This window comes from Choloepus didactylus, chromosome 9 (genome assembly GCF_015220235.1).
Source record: "Choloepus didactylus isolate mChoDid1 chromosome 9, mChoDid1.pri, whole genome shotgun sequence".
NCBI classification, from domain to species: domain Eukaryota; kingdom Metazoa; phylum Chordata; class Mammalia; order Pilosa; family Megalonychidae; genus Choloepus; species Choloepus didactylus.
The window spans coordinates 101,475,106-101,485,276 of NC_051315.1; the positions used below are offsets into that span (position 1 = coordinate 101,475,106).

At 34.8% G+C, this 10,171-nt stretch overlaps 1 pseudogene; it reads right to left on the reverse strand.

Moving 5' to 3' along the window:
• Window positions 1–1,835: 1,835 nt before the first annotated feature.
• On the reverse strand, window positions 1,836–4,220 carry LOC119543816 (annotated as a pseudogene).
• Between the last annotated feature and the right edge of the window lie 5,951 nt (window positions 4,221–10,171).

A 10,171-nucleotide genomic window follows, 5' to 3' on the forward strand; every position in this document is an offset into this window, starting at 1 on the left:
GAAGTATTCTATTTTTTCTTGAATCATTATAGTTAGTTTGTGTGTTTCTAGGAATTTGTCCATTTTGTCTAGGTTGTCTAATTTGTTTGGTATACTGATGTTCATACTATCCTCTTATAATCCTTTTTATTTCTGTGGGGCCAGTAGTAATGTCCTCCATTTCATTTATGATTTTATTTATTTGCATCCTCTCTCTTTTTGTTTTGTCAGTTTAGCCAAATTTGTCAATTTTAACAATCTTTTCAAAGAACCAACTTTAGATTTCATTGATTCTCAATTGATTTTTTTTCTCTATTTCATTTATCTCTGCTGTAATTTTTGTTATTTCCTTCCTTTTGCTAGCTTTGGGTTTAGTTTGCTTTTCATTTCTAGATCCTTCAGTTGTGGGATTAGGACTCTGATTTGAGCTCTTTCTTCTTTTTCAATGTAAGCATTTAGATATATAAATTTCCCTCTCGGTACTTACCTTTGCATCATCCCTTAAGTTTTGCTAATTTTTTGTTTCTTTGTTTTTATTCATCTTAAGATATTTCCTAATGACCTTTTTGATTTATTCTTTGAACCACTGATTGTTTAAGAGTGTGTCTTTTTAATTTTGACATATTTGTGAATTTTTCAGTTCTCCCTCCTATTGATTTCTAGTTTCACTCATTGTGGTTGGAGAAGATACATTGTATGATTTCAATATTTGCAAATTTATTGAGACTTATTTTGTGACCTAACATATGGTCTCTTTGGAGAATTATTCACATGCAGTAGAGAAGAATGTGTATTCTGTTTCTGTTGTGTGAAGTGTTTCTTATATTTCTGTTAGGTCTAGTTGGTTTAGAGTATCATGCAAGTCTTCTGTTTCTTTATTGATCTTCTGTCTAGATATTCTATCCATTTTTGAAAGTGATGTATTGAAATCTTCTACTATTAATGTGGGACTGTCTATTTATCCCTTCTAATCTGTCAATATTAGCTTCATATATTTTGGGGCTTTGCCATTAGGTATAAATATATTTGTAATTGTTATGCCTTCTTGTTTAATTGACTCCTTTATCAGTATATAGTGCCTTCTTTGTTCCTCATAACAGTTTTTGACTTCAAGTCTATTTTATCTGATATTAGTATAGTTGCCCAAGCTCTTTTTTGGTTACCATTTGCATGGTATATTTTTTTCCATCCTTTTGCTTTCATCCACTTGCATCTTTGAATTTTAGGTAAGTCTGTTATAAACAGCATGTAGTTGGGTCATACCTTTTCTTTTTTAGCACAAAAATAGGGTATCTGTTTATTTTGCCACATTGTATGTTTTTAAAATGAAATATATGGTTAGAGATAGATTTTTTTTTTAGAAAAACAGGTAAAAAGAAACCAAGGTTATCCCTTTCTGGCTAGCTATAAAACTTTAAGTGAAAAAGTCCACTTTGGACATCTTAGACATGTATGTAGATACAGCACAGCAGACTTAAATGTTTGAGCTATCACCTTAAATATCATTTCTGGGGACCAGTAATCTATGACCATTGGAATGAAATGACCTGTGGCCTATTTTTTTTACCACCCCAAGCTAAGAATTGGTTTTACAATTTTTAGATGGATGTTTAAAAACAAAAATGTGACCAACAGTATATCGTCTGCAAAGCCTAAAATATTTAGAATCTGGCCCTTTACAGAAAAAATTTGCAGACCTCTGATTTATGTTGTACAGAATGCAGGCAGCACAATTCAAGTCCATGTTAATGTTCACTTAATCCCATCATGAAGTAACAGTCTAAAAAGATGCCTTCTGATGTCATTTGTTGGAATTTATTTTTATTTCAATTTTTCTTCAGCTTCAACATCAAATTTTATCCGTATTTCTCTTTATTCTGTACAGTTTCCAACTTTTCTTATATTAAGGTAGCAATATCTTTTGCATTTCTGACATCTATTTCCTCTCCCAAAATATTCCTCTCTGCTCTTTCATAGTGATAAAATTTATCAGTTGGATAGGCTCTAATACCAGCTTTTTGGCATGTCTGAGCATAAGCTTGAGAGTCTACTTTTCCAGCTTTCATGTTTCCTTTAATCATCCTAGCAAGAGCTCAAATTCTGGAGCAAAAGTTTGGCAAGATCCACCCCAAGGAGCATAGAAATCAACCACCCAGTGATTTTCCCCTTGTAAAACTTTTTCATTGAAAGTCTGCGATGGTAGATCTGTGGACACTTGAGGTGAAAATCCTAAACCCGAGATTCTTAGGGAATATGCATCCCTATTGCAACCATTGTAACTATGATATTCATAAGCTTTATTTGATTTTGGGGGAAAAAGTCTTATCTCAGAGTACCTCCAAACATTTTCTTGGGAACAAAAATAATGGTACTGCTGGCAGGCTATACTGCCCACACTGATCAGTCCAGTTAACAACTGGACCATTCTCTTCCATTCTGGCATTAAGGCCTGGTATGGATGACACCGTGGAGAATAGAAATCAACCATCTAGACTTCATCATATTTTCTTTGTTTAACTAGTTCATTGAAAGTGGTGGGTGTAAGGGAGACCACTGAAGTATTCTTAAGATCTTCTATGAACTCCAGGATCTGTTCAGCAGAGTGATGTCCTTCATTTCATGAATGCTGGACTGATTGAATACCACTTTTGTTGGATAAGCTTGAATGTTATACATGTTACAAAGTCCTTCATTATATATGTTACAGAGTCCTTCATGAATTTGTACAATCCAGTGTACCTAATTTAAGCTGACCATAAAGGTGCTTTGATGCTTTTCGTAACTCTGGCAATAAAACTTGACATGGTGGACACCAAGGGGCAAAAAAATCAACAAGCCATGGTTCTTTGTCACTGGCAGGAAAATTTTGAGGTCCAAGTGTAGTAGCATGAGAATTAACACTTTCTTTGGCAAATGCAAGTATATCCTATAGAATCTTCTTTCCTTGATGAATTTCATATTCTTTGGTTCCTTGTCTTTTAAATACTGCTAGACTTGGCTGAAAAACAGAGATTACTACAGATGTCTGGTACAGAGGAGCAGTCAAACCTGCCAACTTGAATATGTTCATTTATAAGTAGAGTTTTCAGTTTCTTCAACTCAGGATCATTAGCATTTTCATTTTTTGCAAAATGAAAAAATAAGAGCCATCTATGGTGAGCTAAACGATCCTCTAATGTGTTTGCTGAAAGTAGTTCAAAACCTGGAAGATTATTCATTATCTCCAAATATATTTCTTTAGCATCTAATGAATTAAGAAACAAAATACCATTTTTCTCTTTGTTATTTAAAGAGGCTCCAGGAGAAAAATAGGCAGTAGTACTTGTTGTAATATCCAAACTTTTACAAAAATTGTCCTGAGTAGCACAGTCGATCCATCCTAAGTTAACAAGACCATCCAGCATGCCACTAAGTCTGAGTCGTGTCTGTGAAGTCAAACCATCTCCTCTATTGGAGCAAAAAGTGATCAGCCCACCAATACCAGCAGCAAACACAGTTTGTACAGAGTTGACAAAATTTCTTTTCCATAATTCTGTCACTGTGCTTCTAACATGTTGCATGGCAAAATTCACTAAATTTTCCTTAGATCTGTCACCACGATATTTCATTGCAACCATTCCAGATCTGAAAATGAAGAGGCTGGGATAACTGTTGACTCCTTTGTTTTGGCAAAGCATTCTATCATTGCCACAGTTAACAGCTCCAATTTGAAGTAATTCATCCACTCTTTAGCAAAGTCTCTCCATGTGGAACCTAAATCATGACAGTGTGAACATCCTGGGGAGTAAAAGTTTACAAACCACAGTTCTCCAGAATTAACAGCAGCATCAAATTCTCTTTTATCCAATGTTATGATTTCAGGATCATCATCATAAATACCAAAATCATAATGGTAATAGTTCCAGCTTTCATACTGGCCTCCTTCTTGATTATCTGCAAGTCCCTTTTCCCCATATTTGTTAGACTTTTTCATCTTTGAGTACTTCATATGCTCTATTTAGTTTTTTAAAAAAATCACTATGTGCATTTGGGTTATTCAAGTTTTTGTCAGGATGTAACTTCAATGCCAATTTCTTAAAAGCTTGTCTTACTTCTCTACTGCTTGTAGTTTTGGATACTCCAAATAAACTGTAAAAATCCTGATCTGTTCCCACTAAAATGGCCATATACACTATTAGAAAGTAGAAACTGATCCTTTTCAAGTCTCTGACATAGTCACCTTTATTTAACCAGACTCCCATTCTTTTCCTTATACCAATTCTGTTTTAAGTGAGCATTAAGGCACACTGCTGGTTCCAGACGATATAGGACGCAAGTTTGAGAACTTCTGTCCATATTACTACAAGGATGAATCAAAAATCACAACATTGTCTCCTAAAACATTAATCATCGTGTCACGGGATCGCCTCTCGTAGCTACTCCCCCATCCTCAATTCCTGGCAGCGGCCCACTAGGCCAAGCCCAGGCTGTGAGTGTGGGAGGGAGCACGCAGTCTCCGACCACACGACTGCCGTGTTTGCGACGCAAGAGGACAAGCTGCACTGGCAGCTAGGAGCGCACTAACACCTCGCATCGGCTTCTTCTCCCGCGCGAGTCTCCAACATGAGCCTGGGCAGAGTCTGGCGTGGGGCATTGTGGGAAAAGTATGGAGGCCGTGTGTTGGGAGGACGGTCCGCGGGCCTGGAGGGCGCAGCGATGTGGGGAGGGAAGGGCAGTGCAGGTGGAGGTTGATGTGGCCCTCTGCAGGGGATCTGGCTCTGACTCTGAGTCCAACCCGGAGCAGAGGGACAGGTGATGACCACACAGCCCTCTCCTCGGCACCTCACTAGCCTGTGCAGCCCCTCCCCCCTTCATACTCTTTATCCATTCTGCCCTTCTCTGTCTTTTTGCTGAAGAGTTTAATCCTTTCATATTTAAAGTAACTATGCTAATGCAGGACTTTCTTCTGCCATTTTCCTATTTGGTCTTTGTATGTCATACCTGTTCTGTTCCTCGATGCTTCCCTTAAGATCTACTTTAGTATTTATTTGATTTTTGTATGCATTTGTGTTTTAGGGTCTATAAGAAGTAAAAAGTGTAGTTACGCACCAAAAATACAATAGTACTGTCATTTATAACTACCCACATGATTCCCTTTGTAAGAGATTTTGTTTCTTTATGCCATGTAGATCCAGTGTCTGGTGTCTTTTCCTTTCAGTTTGGAGAGCAGTTCTAGTGGTGTTGAACTCCCTTAGCTTTTGTTTATCTAGAAATGTCTTAATTTCCCTCATTTTTGAGAGAGAGTCCCACTGCATATAAAATTCTTGGTTGGCAGTTTTCTTTCAGCACTTTAAACACTTCATCCAACTGCCTTCTTGCCTTCTTGGTTCTAATGAGAAATCAGCACTCAGTCTTTTTGGGGGATCTCTTTTACATAACACATTGCTTTTGTCTTGCAGTTTTTGGAACTCTCTTTTTGTACTTGGCATTTGAAAGTTTGACTACCATGTGTCTGGGTATGGTTCTCCTTGAATTTATGCTGTTTGGGATTCATTTGGCTTCTTAAATGTTTATATTCATGTAATTTGTTAAGTTTGGAAAATTTTCTGCCATTAGCTCTTTGAATATTCCTTCTCTTTCTCTCTTCTCTTTCTGGGACTCCTATATGCATGTATTGGAATGCTAGTTGGTGTCCCATAGATCTATTGATTTTCTTCCCTTTTTTTTCCCATTCTTTTCTATTTCTGCTTCTCAGCTTTAATCATTTAATTTTTCTTGTATTCAAGTTCACTGATTCTTTCTTCAGCCAGCTCTCATCTGCAGTTGAAATTCTCTAGGGAATTTACCATTTCAGTTATTGTGTTCTTCAACTCAGTATTTCTGTTTGGTTCCTTTTAAAAATTTCTCCCTCTTTGTTGAGATTCTCATATTGTTCATTCATCTTTTTCCTGCTATCCTTTCATTTCTCCCCCCATGTTTTCCTGTAGTTCTTTGACCATATTGAAGATCTTTTATTTATTTATTTATTTATTTTTTAAGTCTTTTTGTGGTATAACTGGAGTCTGGTATACTTTGTTAATGGTTTCTGTATTTTTATCTTATTCCTTTGGATAGAGTATAATTTACTTTTTATATGTGTTTCTTGTAGCCTTTGTTTGCACATGGTGTTAATTGTGTGATTTAGTACCTTAATATTTTAAGGTTTAACTCTGGGATTTAGTCCCTGAGTTGTGTGTTCCTTAAGTTTTTGGCCAGCTAATCATATGACAGGGATTTTGGTGAGTGCCAGGAGCTAACAAAACAAACAAACCAATGCAATAAACACCTTTAGTAGTCTTTGGAAATTGGCTCTGCATTGGCTGGTGCTCTTCTTCAGTGTTTATCCCTCCTATCAATAAGATCAGCCCAATGTAAAAGTGACATGCAGTATCCTCTCTGTGTTTTCTAATCCTGTGTCTTATCCTGGGCTTGTGCTTGCTTGTGGCCTTAGGAATTCCCCTGTTTACAGGAATCAGAATGTCCCTCCTACTACCTATACTACCACTTGGGTGCGCTATTGAATGTCTTTTTTTTTTTTTTTTTTTTTTTGTCTTTCCTTTTGCCAATACCATACTGTTGATTTATAGTGACTCTTGATACTGGGAATATGTGTCTTCTGACTTTGCTCTTTTTCAAAATTGCTTTCGTTAGTTTTCTTTGCTTTACTATATTAATATTAAAATAATCTTGTTCGTTTTATAAACAAAAATCCTGCTGATATTTTAATAGAGACTGCATAGTAGCTATAGATCAATTTGGGAAGAATTGATATTTCACTAATATTAAGTCCTCCAATTCATGAGCAACATATATCTTTCCAATAACCTTGAACTTTTTTATTTCTTGCATCAGGATTTTATAGTTTTCAGCAGACAGATCTTACACATATTTTATTAGATTATTTTTGGTGCTATTGTAAATGGTATTTATGGTATAATGAATTATGGATCCCAACAAAGGTATCTTAATCTACATCCCTGTGGATGTGACCCTACTTAAATAGGACCTTTTGAATATGTTATTTTTAGTGAAAATATGTGCCACCAAGCTAGGGTGAGGCATAATCTGGATTGCTGGAGGTCATATGGATAGAAACTAAAAGCCAGAGTTGGAGAAGGCACAGGGAGAAGCCAGATGTTAGCAGAAACTGAAAGAGGAGGAGAAAGGAGAGGACATTGCATTGTGACAGGAGGCAGAAGTACAAGACCAGGAACCCCGGCCAGCACCAGAATGACGCAGACTTCTAGGAGAAAGCACAGCATCACAGATGCCTTGATTTTGGACTTCTAGCTTCTGAAACCATGAGCTAATACATTCCCATTGTTTAAAACAATCCATTGTGTAGTATTTTTCATAACAGCCTGACGAACTAAGGTAGTACTTGAATAAATTTTGATTTCCAATTGTTTCTTGCAAGTATATCAAAATTATTTGATTTTTGTGTATTGACTTTGTATTAGGTGACCTTGCTTAACTTATTTAGTAGTTCTAGAAGAATTTCTGTAGATTACTTGGGATTATCAATGTATACAATATAGTAATCTGTGAAAAAAGACAATGTTTTTTCTTTTTTCTTTCAATGTTGACACTTTTTGATTTTTTTCCTTGCCTTTTTTGACTGGCTAGGACTTTCACTATAATGTCTTATAGGAATCCATAGAGCAGAAATCCTTGCCTGTTCGTCATCTTAGAGGAAAGCATTCACCTTTTCATTATTAATATGATTTTTCACATTTATATTTATCATATAAAAATTACATATGAATTTTTAAATCTCCTTTATTGTTGTTTTCCTATTTTGCACTGATCAATTATTTTATTTACTGAAGCTTCGCAATGAATTTTAATATTTTTTGATTTTAGTCTCTTTTATTCCCTTCCCTTCAACCTCTCATTTTTTTATACTTGTCAGAATTTACCTAGATATTGCCACTTGATTTTTCCAGTGGTGAGATTATATTTTTTACCCCTTTAAAAAAACTCTAGCTGGGCCAAACTCATTGTAGTTAACAGAAATATAGTAACTTATGGGTCAACTTGATAGTATCACAAAAATAAAATATTGAGTATTTCTATCCAAGAAAAAGATAGTTCTTTCTATTTAGTAAAATATTTGTTTAATTCTCTTCATCAAAATTTGAAAGGTTCCTTTGTGTATGTTCTGCACATTATTTTAAATTTTATTGCCAAGAATTTTATGTTATGTTGCTATGGGGATTTTAATGGAATCTTTTCTTCAGCAACTCTAACAATGCTTATTTGTTTTGAAGCAAGCTATTGATTTTTATGCATTATGTTTGTAGTTGAGACAAAATATTATTTAAAAAAATTTTCAGGTTATTATATTTAGCTTTTTGGATATACAAATAAGTCCCTATTATATTGAACTAAATTAATACATTTCTTAAAAAATAAGCCATATTTGTATTCCTGGAATTAGTCCATTTTCATCATGGTGCATTCTAATTTTAATATACTGCTGAAGGCTATTTCCTAATATTCTATTCTGTTCTGTTGCCTCCACATTCATAAATATGATTAGCTTTTAGATTTCTTGTTTTTGTTTGCTCTTCAGATTTTGGGTATCAGTATTACCCTGGCTTTATAAACATTGGAAGATTTCTTTCTTTTTCCATTTTCAAAAATGTTGAAATGGAGTGAGTATATTTTATCCCTTAAAAGTCTCAAAAATTTACCTATGAAACTATTTGGGGCTCTAGAGATTTTGGTAGGGGAAGGTTAGCTAGCTCTAATCATTTTCTCAATTTCTGTAAGGTTGATTCTTAGAAATCACTTCTGTTATCTAGATGTGAAATTTATTTGCATCGTAATTTGGAAGTTAACTTGTATAACTGCTTTAATATCCTTGTGGATGTAGTCATTTCCCTTTTGCCATTTTTAATTTTATATACTTGTGTTTTCACCCTTTTTACTCTATTAGGCCAGCTGGTGCTCATTGCAATTTACTATTTTGTTTGTTGTGTTTTCTTTTTGCTTACAGAAATAAGATGCTGGATTTACATAGCCACTCTTGTTATTTTCTGAATTCAGTTATTTATTTTGATATATCTTTTATTGTTTGCTTTCAACTTCCATAGATTTGTTTTTTTCTGAACATTTTGACATGACTTACTTCATATATTTTCATTCTTTCTTATTTAGAACCAATATAAGTGAACCAAGAACTTTGAGTCTTTGTGTCCTATTCTCAGTCTTTAATACCGTAACACTTGTTCTGTATTTAAAAATAGTGAATATTTTGTACCATACCTTGTCATTCATATTGCCTTCTCTCCTAAGCTGTCACTGAGGTGATATCTGCCAAGGACAATCAGAATATAAATCATAAAACTATAAAAATAAAGAGAATAAAAAAGCCAATGATCATGTTTATTTGTTGAGCAGAAAACTTATCCTTTTGAGATTCTTATTTTTCTATCCTTTGTAAACATGTAAGTTCTTAAAGAATAATTTGACAAGTTAGAAGTGTTTTGACTGACATCAAACTATTTCCCTCTGCTCAAGTTGAGAAACAAATGAAAACAAACAAGCTCACAAACAAACAAACAAATGAACACAAAAAAACCACCCATCTCTCATAACCACAATATAAAGATTGCCTTACAGCAGGAGTATATTTTCATTTGTTCCAAAACTATGCATTATAGATAGTTGGAGCAGGATATTAAATCAAGTTAAATTCTGCATAAGTGTTTGTGTACAAGAGCCAAAGATTTTTTTGCATATTGGTGACTAATTGAAAGGTGACACTGAGGTAGAAAAAAACTCCTTTGAAGGGGATGTTTCTGTCATTTCACTACCATATTTCACTAGATTATTATGAACCTCAAACCTGCTTTTGTAGGGTTTTTATTCTTTCCAAAGATAACATGAATTCTGTTCACATAAGGACTCCAAAGCAGTGGTTCTCAAAGCCTGGTCCACACACCAGCAGCATCATCCTCACCTGGGAACTCGTTAGAAATGCAGTTCTTGGGCTCTGTCCCAACTGTACCAAATCAGGAACTCTAGGAGTGAGGCCCAGTAATCTATCTATCTAGTTTTATCTAGTTTTCTCTCTAGTTATATCTAGCTCTCCAGGGGATTCTGATACATGTTGAAGTTTGAGAACCTCTGACCTAGACACTACTGCAAAAGAGTCAAGAGCTAATGG